Source organism: Macaca nemestrina, chromosome 5 (genome assembly GCF_043159975.1).
Source record: "Macaca nemestrina isolate mMacNem1 chromosome 5, mMacNem.hap1, whole genome shotgun sequence".
Classification (NCBI taxonomy): Eukaryota; Metazoa; Chordata; class Mammalia; order Primates; family Cercopithecidae; genus Macaca; species Macaca nemestrina.
Window position 1 is genome coordinate 120,135,024 of NC_092129.1, and position 15,710 is coordinate 120,150,733.

General features: G+C 36.3%; 1 long non-coding RNA gene and 1 pseudogene across 2 annotated transcripts in view; one reads left to right on the forward strand and one right to left on the reverse strand.

Moving 5' to 3' along the window:
* Positions 1-4,192: 4,192 nt before the first annotated feature.
* LOC105479503 (mitochondrial nicotinamide adenine dinucleotide transporter SLC25A51-like) lies at positions 4,193-5,774 on the reverse strand (annotated as a pseudogene).
* A 77-nt stretch (positions 5,775-5,851) lies between these two features.
* The window catches only part of LOC139363376 (uncharacterized), a 321,840-nt gene continuing 311,981 nt past the window's right edge, over positions 5,852-15,710 (forward strand). For both annotated transcript variants that reach the window (XR_011623635.1, XR_011623636.1), the window contains exons 1-2: positions 5,852-5,977; positions 12,454-12,548. This is a non-coding gene — a long non-coding RNA (uncharacterized lncRNA). The remainder of the gene's footprint in view (positions 5,978-12,453; positions 12,549-15,710) is intronic.

Sequence of the window (15,710 nt, forward strand, 5' to 3'; positions counted from 1 at the left end):
TCAAGAGTGTGATTGCTGGATCATACGGTAAGAGCATGTCAAGATTTTAAGAAAATGCTAATCTGTCTTTTAAAGTGACTATACATTTTGCATTTCCACCAACAATATAAGGGAGTCCCCGTTGCTCCACATCCTCACTAGCATTGATGTTGTCAGTGTTTTGGATTTTAGCCATTCTAATAGGTGTGTAGTGGTATCTTATTGTTATTTTAATTTGAAATTCTCTAAATACATATGATATTTACATGCCCTAATGTTGAAAAATATTAGAAATAAATTGTATTTGCTTCACTTATTCTTCTGGGAAATCCTTCTGACACAGTGAGATGAATGATAAAAGTTCTCCAATTATATCCTCTCGTTATTTTTGATTTTTAACTCAACAAACAATCTTTGAATTGCCTTAATGAGCTTCTTGAGATAGCAAATTTCTACAATCTCCTGATGTGACCCCGTGGAAAATTCAAAAATTTTCAGTCATGTGTTTGTAAATTCAGATGTGGGCTCTATTTTTCACATAATATATTACCCATATCATTAGGTGCATCCAAAGTTGACCAGAGGAGAATATGATTTCCACATAGATGAAACAATAATGTTAATAGCCTTTCAGTAATTGTCATCAGATTGAAGCAATTAATAAGTGTGCAGTGTTAATTACATTTATTTTTCACAGGTGACTTAAAAATTTTGTCGTGTCTTTTGTTTCTTTTTTTGGGGGGGTCTTAAAAAACAAACTTTATTCCAAATTATCAAAAAAAAAAAAAAAAAGGTGTTAACTCGGAAACATTTAACAGATTTTATTTAAACTCATATGGTCATAAAAGTCAAACTATCAAACAAAAATAGCATTGTGCGTTTAACCACTTTTAATAATGAACCTTTAAGAGGAAACATGTAGAGACTCCCTCACAATTTGGGAGCCATTAGGCAACACATATTTAATATTAAGCAAAGATAGCATTAAAAACTAAAAATCCTCAAAGTTCAAGAGAATGCCCGATTAAGTCTTTAACATGCATTTGCACATGAGAAAATAAATATTTTAATTTAAAAGAAACCAAGTCTGAGTGTTTACCCTTTCTTCAAATGTAATCTCCTGTCCATCCTTCATTTTATGACTGCATACCCCTCACTCTACTTCATCTGCACTGAACCAGTGTTAGTTCAACATGATTGGCTTCACTCAAAGCCCTCTAGATCTCATTTCATATATCCCATTGATCACCATTATTCCCTTACATGTTTGCACAGCCTTATACTGAGTATTACATTGTAACCGAGCTTGGGAATTTCAGGTATCCAAAGGTAATTATGTACACACACGATTGTGTTTTATTGCACAGTTCACAATATAGCCGGTGATTATACAGCCAACCACGTTAGGATGAATATTGACTATTTAGATGAAAACATCGATTTTGTCCCCAAACACAAATGAAACAAGAAAGACAAACATATTCGCCACCATATAAAGATTGTGTTTACTCTGTGGTGCAGTCCTGAGGGCTCATACCACTCTCAGTGTGTTAAACACAGAATTCGTAACATTTCTGGTGGCATCAGACATGAAGTATAAGACACAAGACCATAAGTGTCCTGCACTCATGAGCCGTTTGTGCCACATACGTAACAGAAAGGCCACTTTTAAAGTTATTCAGATATTCAATCATGTTTGCCTTTTTAATTTTTTATATTTATTTATTTATTTTTTGAGACAGAGTCTCAATCTGTAGCCAAGGCTGCAGTGCAGTGGTGAGATCTTGGCTCACTGTATTCCCCGCCTCCCGGGTTCAAGTGATTCTCCTGCGTCAGCCTCCCAAGTAGCTGGGATTACAGGCATTTGCCACCATGCCCGGCTAATTTTTTGGTTTCACCATGTTGGCCAGGCTGGTCTCAAACTCCTGACCTCAAGTGATCTGCCCACTTCGGCCTCCCAAAGTGCTGTGATTACAGGCAGAAGCCATCGCGCTGGCCTGCCTTTTCAAAATTTTAACCACACTAGTTCACATTGAAGGTAAAAACAATAGTTAGAATCTCTTACTAACAATACATTTTGACTTCAAGTTCAGACAAAGCTGTTGGTTACAAGTTCTGTAAATTTTTTGTCAAACTTAAGAAGTCTATAGGACAACACAAAACCATCCCTGGTAATGCATTTGCAGTTTGGTCTTCAAAAGCTGTAAAGAGTGACAACGAAATTAAAAAATCTTTATACTGAGTTAAAAATTATTAAAAGTATTTATTAATAATTGTTTTTAAATGCTACTTATTTGGGATGGCAGAAACCAAAGCATTTTCCTTAGAATTCTCACTTAGCTTGTATTTCACAAAAGTGCTTTAGAACTCAGATTTCTACCATCTGTATGGAGTGTAAAGACAAAAGGAAGCCCAACAAAACCAAAGGCCCAATGGTATCTATTCCCAGGGCCAAGGTATTACCCCAGGCTAACCCACCTGCCCTGTGCTGAGTAACTGGACATGCCTGTCAGTGCTCGGAGTCACACACATGAATGAGTGGGTCAGGCACCAAGGTGCCTTTATTCATTCGTTTCTCAAACTCAACTCCCTTTAAATCCTGACTCTATTTAATAGGCCAAAGGATGCTACTCATATTTATTTGGTGCCAAATTATTTGTTTAAATCTTTACATCTACAACCTGAATGTAAACTGCAATATCCAGCACAACATTGTCAGACAGAGTTGCTGTATGGTTATGTAGCTTCATTACTGCCTCGCTAATGCTTAACATGCTTCATCCTTTACAGCTGAAAGAAGGAGGTTCACTGTATTTAACCAGCCATACTGCATTTAGAGGTAAACAGCTTTTATGGACTATTTGCCCAGACAGTTTCAGTAAACTACCAACTTGAGGCCCTGATTTTATTTTGGTCAGTATGTGCAAATATTCAAATGCAATTACCCAGAAAGAAGAAAAACTGGTTAACAAGAAACCTACGATCATGTCAGATGCTGGAAATCAATCTTTACATACTTACAGAAAGGGTTTTAAGATTCATAATCCACTTTTTCAGTCTGTCTCTTACATTTCATTAGTCAGTTGGAAGTGGCATATGAATCATTTTGCTTTATCTGGAAAAAATATTTTCACATTTTCCAATTCCTTTGACAAAGAAGTTTTTGTCTACTAAGGGATGAAAATGCTATTTGGCTATTGCCTACTTTTAGAATTCAAACTAACTCTTCAAATGTCTTCATTTAGAGCATATGCTCTCAAACTATCTTACTGTTTTACCAACACAATGGTAAAACTGGGTTCCCAAAATGTGAAAACCCTAACGGAGTCTCTATTTCCAAGGGTAAAATAAAAGACAGCCAACACTGCAGGATGAAAACTATCCTGAGCCTTTTCCCCTCTCTGTAACATTTAGAAACTAGGAGGGAAAAAGTGGGATTACATTAATAGACTTCCAAAACAAAATGTTACGGAAGTGTTTATTTTTTAAAAGGAGAGTTTTAAGAGAACAGGATGCTTAAATATGACCAGCTCCTACTCAGGGGAAAAATAACCACAGACGTTTGCTGAGATGGCCCCAATAATTAAAGAAACCACGCTAACCAGAGTTTGATCTATTCAAAATTAATATGAAAATGTTTTAACAGGATGGAACACCTATAACAAAATTTAAGCCCCTTCATCTTTTGGCAATGAAATAAGTGAAATTTACATAAGGATATTTTGGAAGGGTTGAAAGTCACAGTCAGAATCAAATAGAAAACTTCAAACCTAGAAAGCAAAATGGGAACTTTCATAGCTCCTTAATCTACCATATCTTAATACAAATAGTATAATGACTATCCAATAGGTACTTAGTTCCAAAACTAATACAAGCAATTTATCATGAAAAGCCTATACCTAATAAGCTGTTTTTCTTCTCTGTTCTGCCCCATTGTCATATGCTTGAGCTTAATGAGGACTATCCTCTGCAGCTGCTCCTGAGGGCAGAGAAGCAAGTAAGGGAGTAACAAAGGAAGCCTGAGGAGCCCCTGGCCCCTGAGAACCTTCTCTCTGGCTGGTCACAGCCACTTAGGTTTCAATGCAGAAGACTTCAAGACTGGTTTGAGAAAATCTTATTTTGGGGATTAAGTTCCCTGTCAAAGGCCATCAGATGGACAGCTACTTACCAGGCAATTAGTCTAAAGCTCTTAGGTAATGATACAAAAACAAAACAAAACAAAACAAATCCCTTATATTTTCCTGTTGAAACCTTTTATTCTGTTTTATTGAGGCATAAGCAAAATAGCTTTGCCCATAACTCACTGTGGCCTGGAGTTATGACACCAGCTTGTATTTGGCCAATTAACAAAGAGGTCAAACTGCATTCTTCTTAGAAGGTCTATTTAGTTGATAAATGACACTTAACTGTTGTTTTTTTCATATAATCTTTACTCATAAGTTGCACTGATGATGCTCCAAGATATAAGGGACCAATGGTAATTCAAATGGGCACCTCTGAAAAGATTTATCAGTTTTCTGTCCCGTTCCAGCCAGATTTTTTGGAAAACCTTGGGAAAGACTGAAATTCCCCACGAATCTGAGACTGTATGCGAGTTTTTGCAACATTAATTGGAAAAAAATAAGAATCCCAACATGGCACCCAATAGACCTTCACAGATAAAATCATTGACCAAATGAGCACTGTGAGTCATTTCGGTAGGCAGATGCTCCTTAATGGGACCTCAAAGGCCTCAAACAAGACATTACTGGGTTCATTCAGGAAAAGAATGGGCACCAGGCCTGGATAATACTTTCCAATTCCATTATATTTCAGTGCCTTGAAGGTCTGATAAGTGTTGGTGAATTTGTCATGATGCTTGTGGTCTCGAAGCAATGTCTGAACTATTTCCAGGGGAGTGAAAATTGCTTCTGCTGTTCCTGCAAGCACTGCCGCCACGCAACAGGTTGCAAACTCTGGAGCACTGACATGCTTGTGGAGAAGGCAGGATAAATCCTCATAGAGACCAAACATAAGTGCAAGTGTAGTCGTCGTCTGCATTAATAGGGGAAGGATTCCAGGATACAAGTTTCGAAATCCATCCCTTCTCAACTGAAGTATTGCATCCCGTGTTTTGATGCCATACAGCTGTTGTCGAAAGAAGACCTTCTGAATGGGAAATGTGATTGCAACGTTGTTGAAGGCTGCGCAGCCGCCACACAAGTAATGCTTCATTTCATCAACATTTGCAATATGAGGTGATATATCTTGTTCTGAAGACGTTAGTACTGGTGGCCTCTTTTCATAGGCTTCTGAATCCATCGTGTTGCTTAAGATCTTTCGTTTTCATGAAGGACTGACTTTTTTTAACCTGTAACACAACCTGAGCCTGGAGTTTGGCATGATGATGCTTTCTGACAATGTTCTCAATTTCTTCCATTGTTATTGTTCTGTTAGTTTCTCTCTTCTGGAGTCAATTTTGTTAACTGAATTTCCGTTCTCCAAGCGCCCATTTCCCCAACCCGTGAAAAGCGGGGAGGGGGTTGGACAAGAACACTAAGTCCTCCTCCGTCTCTGACACTCCACAGTCAGGGGTCCCGAGCTCAGGAGGCCGAAATCAGTCTCCCGTGGGAGGTGGGGTGCGCTTTGCGCGGTGCCAGCCCTGCTCACCCCGGGCGCAGGCGGAGCTCTGCTCCTCCCCGCCCCTGCGGTTTCTGCGAACCAGGGAGGAGCCTCCCCAGCCCGGGGCGCTCCGGAATGAAGTCACACCCTCTTTCGCGGGAAAGGTCGCCCAGCAGCTGTATAAACACGAGCCTTAGGCAGGAAAGCCGGGAGCCGAGGAGGCTCAGAACTCATTCAGCGCGCGCCGCCTGGGTGGGGCCAGCAGCGACTGGGCCAGGGCAGCCAGAGCGCGCAAAGGACTGGGATGGGACCCGAGAGCGGCCGGCTGCCCCGACGGGCCCTGTTGTGTTTTTTCTAATGCTCTTGTTATGAACAAACCAGTTCGTTGTAGGGTGAGGTAAGGTAAATTGCTTTTACCTTTCTCTCGTTGTGCATTGGATCACAAAATACTGGTGTTTGGTTTTTACTTTGTGTCAAATGCTAGGATAAACTTTCAACTTTGTTGGCTCAATGCTTCATTTGCTGCCTAAATTAGACAAGATCTCATTAAGATGGAAAATGTGTGCCCCTCTCCTCAAAAAAAAAAAAAAAAAAAAAAAAAAAAAAAGGTTATGAAGCTCTAACTCCCAGCATAAATATATTTGAAGATGGAGCCTCTAATTAAGTAATTATGGTTAAATCCTGTCATAATGGTAGGACTGTTTCGACAAGATTAGTGGCTTTATAAGAAAAGACACCAGAGAGGTTGCTCACTCTTTTAGTGCACTGAGGAAAGGCCATGTGACGTTACATAAAATGGAAGCCATGTACAACTGAGGAAGAGAGGCCTCGTCAGAAATGGAATAAATAAGCATCTTGATCGTGGACTTCTAGCCTCTACAATTGCGAGAAAATTGATTTCTTGTTGTTTAGGCCATCCAATCTGTGGTATTTTATTATGACTGCCCAAGAAGACTAATAGGATCAGATGGGCTTAAAATACTATCACAGGATCCTTGGGGTGTCACTGCGCCAGCCAGAAACCTGTGTGGGCTGCAGCACCTCTGTGTGAGAATTGCTTTCGTCCTCTGGGCTCCTTCTGCCCAGCCCACTAGGCCTAGCAGGCTGCGATCCACTCTTTCTACCCGCCGGGATCCCACGCCTGCTGTGGGAGAGCCAGGCACAGAGCGACAGGCGAGGGGTGAGTGGGTGAGCAAGCACGAGGTCTGGTCACTGCGCACAGCCAGGCATATTTTAGGAAAATCATAAGTTAATTTTACTCAAATATTATGCTCTTACCATGGAGTGACCATGGAAGCCAAAAATAATATTATTGATAAAAGCCTTGTGGATATCACAGTAAATTGGTATCAGTACACATTATAAAAAGTTAATTTATCAAAGAGGAAATAATGACATATATAAGAAAATAACAAAAATAATAAAGTGTAACAGATTTTTAATCTCTGAAATATGGAGACAAAGAAAAAGGTTTTCTATGTTACTCCTATAGACAGATAATAAAAAGGATTTCCTCATGGGAGTTTTCTCTTTTGTGTTCTAAATTGAAAAATCATCTTCAGATCAAAATATTCCTGAACTTGGCAGTGTATTTCCAAATTGTTCTTGGTGAAGTTATGTCAGTTAGAGAGATGTGTACATGAATTAAAACATGAAGAACACTCTGTTTGGCTGAGAGACTAATAAGACTTTAAGAGAACTGCAGCAGGTAAAAATGGTGTTTGTAAAATCAAATGTCTCCAGAATCTGGCCAAAGACCAACCATCACCAACTGTAGTGCAATGAAACCTCCAGCACTGAACAGAGGCAACCAAGTAAATTCACAGCCATACACATAAAAGAAAGGTGTGACCCACAGGCTATAATGTGGCAATTCCTGATCTAGACAAAGAGAAAACAAATAAACAAATACTAAACATAGGAAACTCTTCATTGAGTTTGAAATATTAAGGAAGACAAAATTTACCTAGTAAGGATTAACACATGATAAGACTTTTTTATCTTATGAGCACTGGGACCATCTTAAGGGGCAGACTTCTTGGACCTATGCCCACTCTATAAACTCCCTCTTAAAAAGACTCAAAACAAAAAGTGACAAGGACAAACCGAGAGAAAAGTTAGAGTGTTGCTACTGACACGTTTTTACCAAAGATAAGAGTTTTCAATTCATGAATACATAAACAAATGATTTATAGAGGAGTGATTCCCCCATTCTCAGGAGATAAACTCAGCCATCAGGTTTGAAATAAGAGATCAGTAATGTTGTCTCTAAAGGAGTAAATAGTAAATATTTTCCGTTGTGGTGATCATATTGTCTTTGTCCTATCTGACTCTGCTGGTGTGGCAGCAAAGAAGACATAGACATAAATGAACAATTATAGCCTGTAGGCTATAACTTATCTAGACAATAGAGATCATAGCTCAGGCTAAATGTGGGGCATAATTTACGATTGTGATCAGAAAGGTTCCCATATAGGATACTTATTAGATGACAGGATAATGCACTGTTTCTGAATTGAGGGTCTTCAACCATGCCAAGAAGATCTTGAAGTGATTTCCAGAATGGATATCCACAAACCATCAAAACATCTGTTGATTAAGGAAATCTTTGTTTATTAAATTTGTGCAACAACAAAACACACTACCTGGATACAGCCTCAATAGTGTCTCAAAGACAGAATGTTAGTGAAGGGCATTTATGGGATTTTAAAGTACCAGCTCAAGTGGCTTAAAGTGGGTCTTTAGAGATGGGGAATGTTTTGGAACTGGATAAAGTTTTTACACAATAGTATAGGATTGCTAGACAGAGAAGGGTGAAGATTTTGAAGACTAGATGGAACTGTTGTCATAATAACTGAGCTGTTTCTTTAGGTGTGAAAAATGTCTGACAGTTGTTTGCTCAGATGTGAGCAAATAGTTTACTCAGATACTTTTGTTGCAATAATTTCTTCAAGCAAACAGTAAAGTTATTTATTAGTTCACAATCCTAACTTCTTGGATGAGGATTTATTGGAGTAAACATTAAATTTATATAGGCACAGGGGCTTTTATTTTTAAGGCAGATGGAGGCAGGGACACTTTCCAGAAGAGAAAAGTTCCAGCTTAGTAATAATATAAATGTTCACACTGCAATATTTTTATTTCCTGCCTACTTCCACTCTTGCCAACTAGTCAGTGGACTCTATAGAACCAGAATATGTATTTTAATTTGTAGATCCTTAATAATGATAACTCTATTAATTTTAAGGATACTTTTACTTAAAAGGAAAAGAAAATAAGTAAATATGGTAGAGACTATAATATGCCACCCAGATCTGTTTTCTCGCATGAAGGTGTCATTCTAGCTACCTACTCAAATTTTGCCAATTAACAAGTCTTCACTGTAAGCTCTCTTTCACATTGTCTCAGCTGTAGAAAACTGCTTTTCCCAATGTCATGACTCTTTCTGTGAGCAGACCCCTCTAATGACCTAACAACATAGAAGTATGAAAGTCCTCCTCTCAATTTAGGACAACTCTGAAGTGTATCCTAGTTTCAAAAATCCTTGTGGGGTCAGCTGAGGCATTTGTTGCAACTGAATAGCACTCAAAGTTTCTATATTCGTAATCCTCATACCTTTTCCTCCATTTCAAGAACACTGATTCCAGCAGCACTCTCTATAAATTTCCTGCATGCTTGTCTATGTGTCATATTCCATTTCCTTTGTAATTCAACTTGAATGTTGAAGTCAGAAATGATCGAACAAGGAAATTTAAAGTTAAATTTTGGAGTTGAATCACTTGCTACCTTGACAGTGAGAAAACTGTCATTGCAGGTAGATGAAGTATAGACAGTTCCTGAAAAAAGATAGCTATGTAATTTATAAAAGTTACCAGTGGTAAGCTTTATGAACTAGTGGTATGGTTTATTTGTGGAGAAAAGATATTTGCTGTGTTTAGATGAGAAGAATAGTAGAGTTGAAATAATGACTGTAAGGACAATGGAATTGGGTGGCTATAGCTAAGCTGTCTTAATAAACTGAAAAATGGGAATAATTACTAATTAAAATTAAGTACGTTTCTGCTTATAAATGTAGATAACAGAAAAAGGTCACTTCATTATATAATTTTAAAAATCGGGTCAACTTTAAATTCAGATTTTATTTTTAGACTCCTTGCATAGCTAAGGAGGCAGAACAAGACACTGGCCAAAATCTAAGGATAAAATACTTTTCTTGGAAAACAGTAGATGTGAGTACTTGCTCATCTGGATAACAAGCCACTGGAAATCTGTAAAAAGAGTTCAAATAGAATATCTGAAAAAAGTTTTAAAAGCTGAATGTGAAGTGGTGAACAGTATAAACCTGTGGCCTGGGAGTCACAGAAACTGGGGAAGTTCATACCCTTTTGCAGTCGTACTTACACAAACTCTACTCACAGATGATATCAGAAAGATCCCTAAAAATTTTGCTTGGAATGCAAGGTGGGGTTGGGTAACAGAAGCTGTATAAAAGTGCAAGAAATTCTACCCAGATCTTTCTTGCATACCCTCACTGTGAAGCAAAAGCCTTAGTAGGTAGGTATAAGAACAAAAAGCATTGTTTTTAAGGCATTGGTAAGGACTAATTGCATCTGTGGGAAGGAAAAAGGGGAAAGAGGGGGGCTGTTCTTAGGAGAAGGGCAGGATAGGTACTCTGCCCACAACTACAGTCATTGGTGGGTGAAAAAAGTCAGCCTACATTCCTGAGACTCGGGTACATAGTCATACCTAAGACAAAAGTTTAGTCCAGAGCCGCAGAGAATGGACTCCTCCAACTGCCCTCCTCATGACCAATTTAACAAGTTTTGAGTAACAATCAAAGGTATTTTATTCATGAAAAAAGGACAGAAGGATCAAGAGAATGCAAAGGACCCTTCATGAGGCAAATATAAACGGAAGACCTAAATTTTATACTCCAACCGACATTGCTCCAAAAACTCAATCTGTACCATAAACACATGATGTAGCTATAGGAATCTGAAACCTGTGGTTCACTGAGGGTACTCATAGCAACCAAAAACGAAACAAAACTAACATCTAACCCAACCCAACTACTAGTTAGATTACTTAACACCTTGCACTAAAGGCCCAGTAGAAGAAAAGTTGTGGCCATTTTCAGGAGTCAAGCTGTTTTACTCAGCACACACAGGCATGATACTAATATTCGAACTGTCTGACAGAGAATTTAAAATAATTGTGATTAAAATATGTTAATGATGCTAATGAAAAAGTTGCAAGATCAGATAGAAAGTATCATAAATAAAATGAAAACTGAAAGAAAAGTTAAATGAAAATGCTATAAAAATTGTAAGAAAAATATATTTGGAAAAATGTCAGAATCTTCAATAGACCAAAATAATTTCAATATGAGGTCATTAAAAATTATCCATACTGAAACATAAAGAGAAAAAAGGAGAAAGAATAACAACAGTATTTTAAAAGACCACCAAAAGCTATGATTCAATGTTAAACATTGTAATATATGCATAATTGTGTCTCAAAAAAAGGAGAAAAAATATTTCAACACATAATGGATGAGGATTTTGCAAAATTATAATAAAGAGCCACCACAGATTCAAGAATCTCATCGAAAACCAAATGGGATAAGTAAGGGCACCCCACCAAAAATATCACCTAGATATATCATATTTAAACTTCTACAAACAAAGAAGAAAATCTTGAAGAAAGCTGTCGGGGGAAAGGGATTATTATATAAAGGAGAAAATTGTGAGAAATACTAAAGACTCTTTTTCTGAGACTATGTAAGTCAGAGGACAACAGAATGATATCAGTAAACTGGCAAATGGAGTTGGGGTTACCCTGAAAACACATAATCCACAATTCTATTCCCATCAAAATGAAAATAAATTAAAATGCTGAAGGAATTAAAGATGGCATGCTGTGCAAAAAGAACGCATAAAGGAAATGAAGTGACTACATTAATTTTATCATAATAAGTTTTAAAAATATGTTACTAAAGACAAATAATTTATCATCACAATTAAAATGTTTATTATCAAGAGATAAAAATTGTGAACATATAAGCATGTTAAAACAGACCCCAGGAATATAGTAAGCAAACACAAAGAATTAAAAGAAGAAATAGACAAATTTTGAGTGACTTCAGTATTCCATTCTCAATGATAGATACATTTACTAGGAAAAAAAAAATCATCAAATATATAGAAAACATGAACAACAAGAATAAATAAAAGACTATAGTAACATATAACCAAATAGGGCATGCTAACCAACTTCTCACAACCCTCTGGGATGATGTCTGGTTTGCAACACCAAATAAGCCCCCAGAAGGTAAGGGGAATTAAGAATATACAGCAGAAGATGGAAATGATTATTGTTCTGTTGTGGTCCTGAGAATAGCTGCAGAAGCAAGGACTGGAACTTATTCCATTAACCTTAATCTTCTAAGTACCTCAGCAAGAGAGGTTCACTGTGACCCATGAGGAACTACCCCCAGACCTCATTCAAGTAAGGGGACTATAATTGACATTATGATAAACTGATTAGATGTATTTTCATGCATGAACTCCCTGTCTTACCAACACACTAATTGTGAATTCTGCCCAAAGACATTTTTGCATTTAAGCCCTGTTTTTGAATTGTTCCTCTGAAGAAAATTACCATGATCCACACTATTACTCCTTCCAATAGTAGCCTCACCCATGGCTCACCAAAGGAAGGGTAAAATGTCTTGGTTATGTCACTTCAACTTGAAACAATTCTGATGGGCCATGATATCTCCAGAGTACTCCCAAAGGGTACCATTTTGGTTGGCAGTGTATTACAACTCATCTTTGTCATTTGTTCAGTTCTTTATTTCTGTTCCTTCCACAGATGATAATCCCAAGAGAACTCCACAGCAAACATTCTTCAGGCTAATGTATGTCTCAGAATCTGTTTTCTAGCACCTGGGAACCCAACTGGCCATGGTAAAGTGGAGAATTATTTTTCTCTTATTTTCAATGTAGAACAGTACACCATCTTTTCTTATTAGTGGGAACATTCTTTTTATTTTTCTTTTTTGACTCTTAATATTGTAACATACATTTCTTAGCCTTTATCACATGTCAAGTCTCAGCTAATGACCGAAAATGTTTCACAATTTTCTATACATAAGCTTTTAACATAACCAGTAACTTGAGAAACTACGTATATGTTTTAGATCTTGTCTAAGAAAGAACCTTTTTTCCCTCACTGACATTGCCTCGTATTGTTTTATCAAAATTTACTTACCACATTTTTTCCATTCATTTTAAACTGTAGTCACACCTAAAGGCTTTTGAAATTTTATGTTATATTTTTCATAATGTTTTTGAAATCTACTTTCTTAATATCTTGTGTTCAAATCTGACAACCCTTTACATTACTTGTCTATTTCAAACACTAAAATGAAACAGCCTTTTTTCTATACTCTTTCCACATCATAAATCCATTTTTTTAAAAAAATTGTCACATTAAAAAAAGAATAGCTATATCCATTGTCACTTTTACTTTCAAATGTGTAAAGTACTCCTATTTTTCCTTCTGCCAGTGAATTATATCTGACAATACAAAAATTAAATATATTACATATTTCTATAATATATTAAAAGTCATGAAGTCATTCAACAGTTTATTTTTATTTTTATTATGAATAAATGGCCACAATTTATAATGCCTGCCGTAAAAAATTTTACATACTGCTTTATTTTTATTTTTAAGTTCTTATGTACCTATTTTTAATGAAACTGTAAACTGTCTTTTAAAAACGTGACTAGTGAAGAGAGTACATATATGGACAAAGTGGTAAACATTTTGTTTAGTTTTCCATTCATCTATTCTTTTTTTTAATCAATATTTTTTAAGTACCTACAATTGTCAAATGCTGTTAATAGGTAATTGGGATAGAAAAGTGATGCAAAGAACAAAAAAGACAAAACTTCTGTTTCCATGGAATTTATAATCTGCTAAGGTGAGACAGACAATGAACATCATAAATAAGTGAATTATGCAAAGTGTGGATTGGCAAACTTTTCTGCAAAGGACCAGATATTATATACTTCTTTAGGCTTTGCTCACCACGGGATCTCTCATACTTTTACAAACTGGCACTGTGGTGACAAAGCAATCCCAGACAATAGCTAAATATATGGGCATGGCTATGTGTCAATAAAATTTTATTCGCAATAAGTGCTATAGAGAAATATTAAGTAGAATGAGGAAGATGGAAAGTATATGTGCCATTTTAAATAGGATGGTCAAAGAGTAGTCACTGTAAAGGTGATAGTTGTGCGAAGATAAAGAAGATAAGGGAGTAAAGTCACTTGGCTATCAAAGGAAGAATGGTCCCAAGAGTAAGAATCATGTCAAAGATTACTAATTACTAATTACTAATTACTAAATTGTAGTGTGACCTACAAGGGGTGATATTTTGTAAGTTTGCGCACAAATGATTGTCCTTTTCTGTTTGTCAAAGCTAGTATCTGTTCTGTGTCTGTACTGTACAAGTTATTAAATATTCAGATATCACCAAAACTTACCACATAAAAAGCATATACCTCTACTTTGGAGGCTGAGGCAAGAAATCACTTGAACTTGAGAGGTGGAAGTTGCAGTTAGCCTAGATCCTATCACTACACTCCAGCCTGGGCAAAAGAGCGAGACTCTGTATTAAAAAAAAAAAAAAAAAAAAGCATATAAATATAAAACATGAGTTTGGAAATTTGGGAATTATAAGTTTAGTAAATAATTCATTATTATATAATTATGTACCATTTACATACAGACTAATTCACATATATAACATTGACATACTATTTATATGCTTTTTAAATATTAAAAATATGAAACATTGCGTGAGGAATAAATTATATTCTTATTGATAACAGAATTTTCTAGAAAAGTAAGCTAAGATGATTACCAGAACTATTTCATTTTATTTATATATTTACTTTATTTTTATTTTATTTTCAATTTTTATTTTAGATTCGGGAGTACACATGCAGGTTTCTTACATGCATAAATTGTGTGCCATGGGGGTTTGGATTATTTCATTACTAAGGTAATAAGCATAGTATTTGATGGGTAGATTTTTGATTTTTATCTTCCTCCCACCCTCGGCTCTCAAGGAGACCTTGGTGTCTATTGTTCATTTATTTGTGTCCCTGTGTACTTGACGTTCGTCTCGCAAGTACAAGTGAGAACGTGCAGTATTTTCTTTTCTGTTCCTAAATTAATTCACTTAGCATAATGGCCTACAGCACTATCCATTTTGCTGCTTGATTTCATTCTCTTTTATGGCTGTATAGAATTCCGTGGTGTATATGTATCACATTTTCTTTATTCAGTTTACCTTTGATGGACATTTAGGTATATTCCACATCTTTGCTATTGTGAGTAGTGGTGTGGTGAACACATGTGTGCATGTGTCTTTACAGTAGTATGATTTATGTTCCTTTAGGTATATAACCAATAATGGGATTGCTAGGTTGAATGGTAGTTCTGTTTTAAGTTCTTTGAGAAATCTCAAAACTGCTTTTCGCAGTGACTGAACTAATTCCTCTTCTCACTAGCAGTGTGTAAATGTTTTGTTTTATCCACAACCTCACCAGAATCTCTTATTTTTTGACTTTTTAATGTTGACTATTCTGATTGATTGGTGTGAGATAGTATCTGAGAGTGGTTTTGATTTACGTTTCTCTAATGATTAGAGATGTTGAGCGTTTTTCCATATGCTTGTTGGTCATGTGTATAACTTCTTTTGAAAAATGTCTGTTTATATCTTTTTCTCAATTTATAATGGGGTTGTTTGTTTTTTGCTTGTTCATTTGTTAAACTCCTTATAAATTCTGGATATTAAGCCTTTATTGGTTGCATAGTTTGCAAATATTTTCTCCCATTCTGTAGGTTGTGTGTTTACTCTGTTGATAGTTTATTTTGCTGTGCAGAAACTTTAGTTTAATTAGGTCCCTTTGGGCAATTTTGTTTTTGTTGTAATTGTATTTGACATCTTCAGCATGAAGTCTTTGCCAGGGCCTGTGTCTAGAATGTTTTTTTCTAGGTGTTCTTCAAGGTTTTCTATTGTTTTGGGTTTTACATTTAAGTCTTTAATC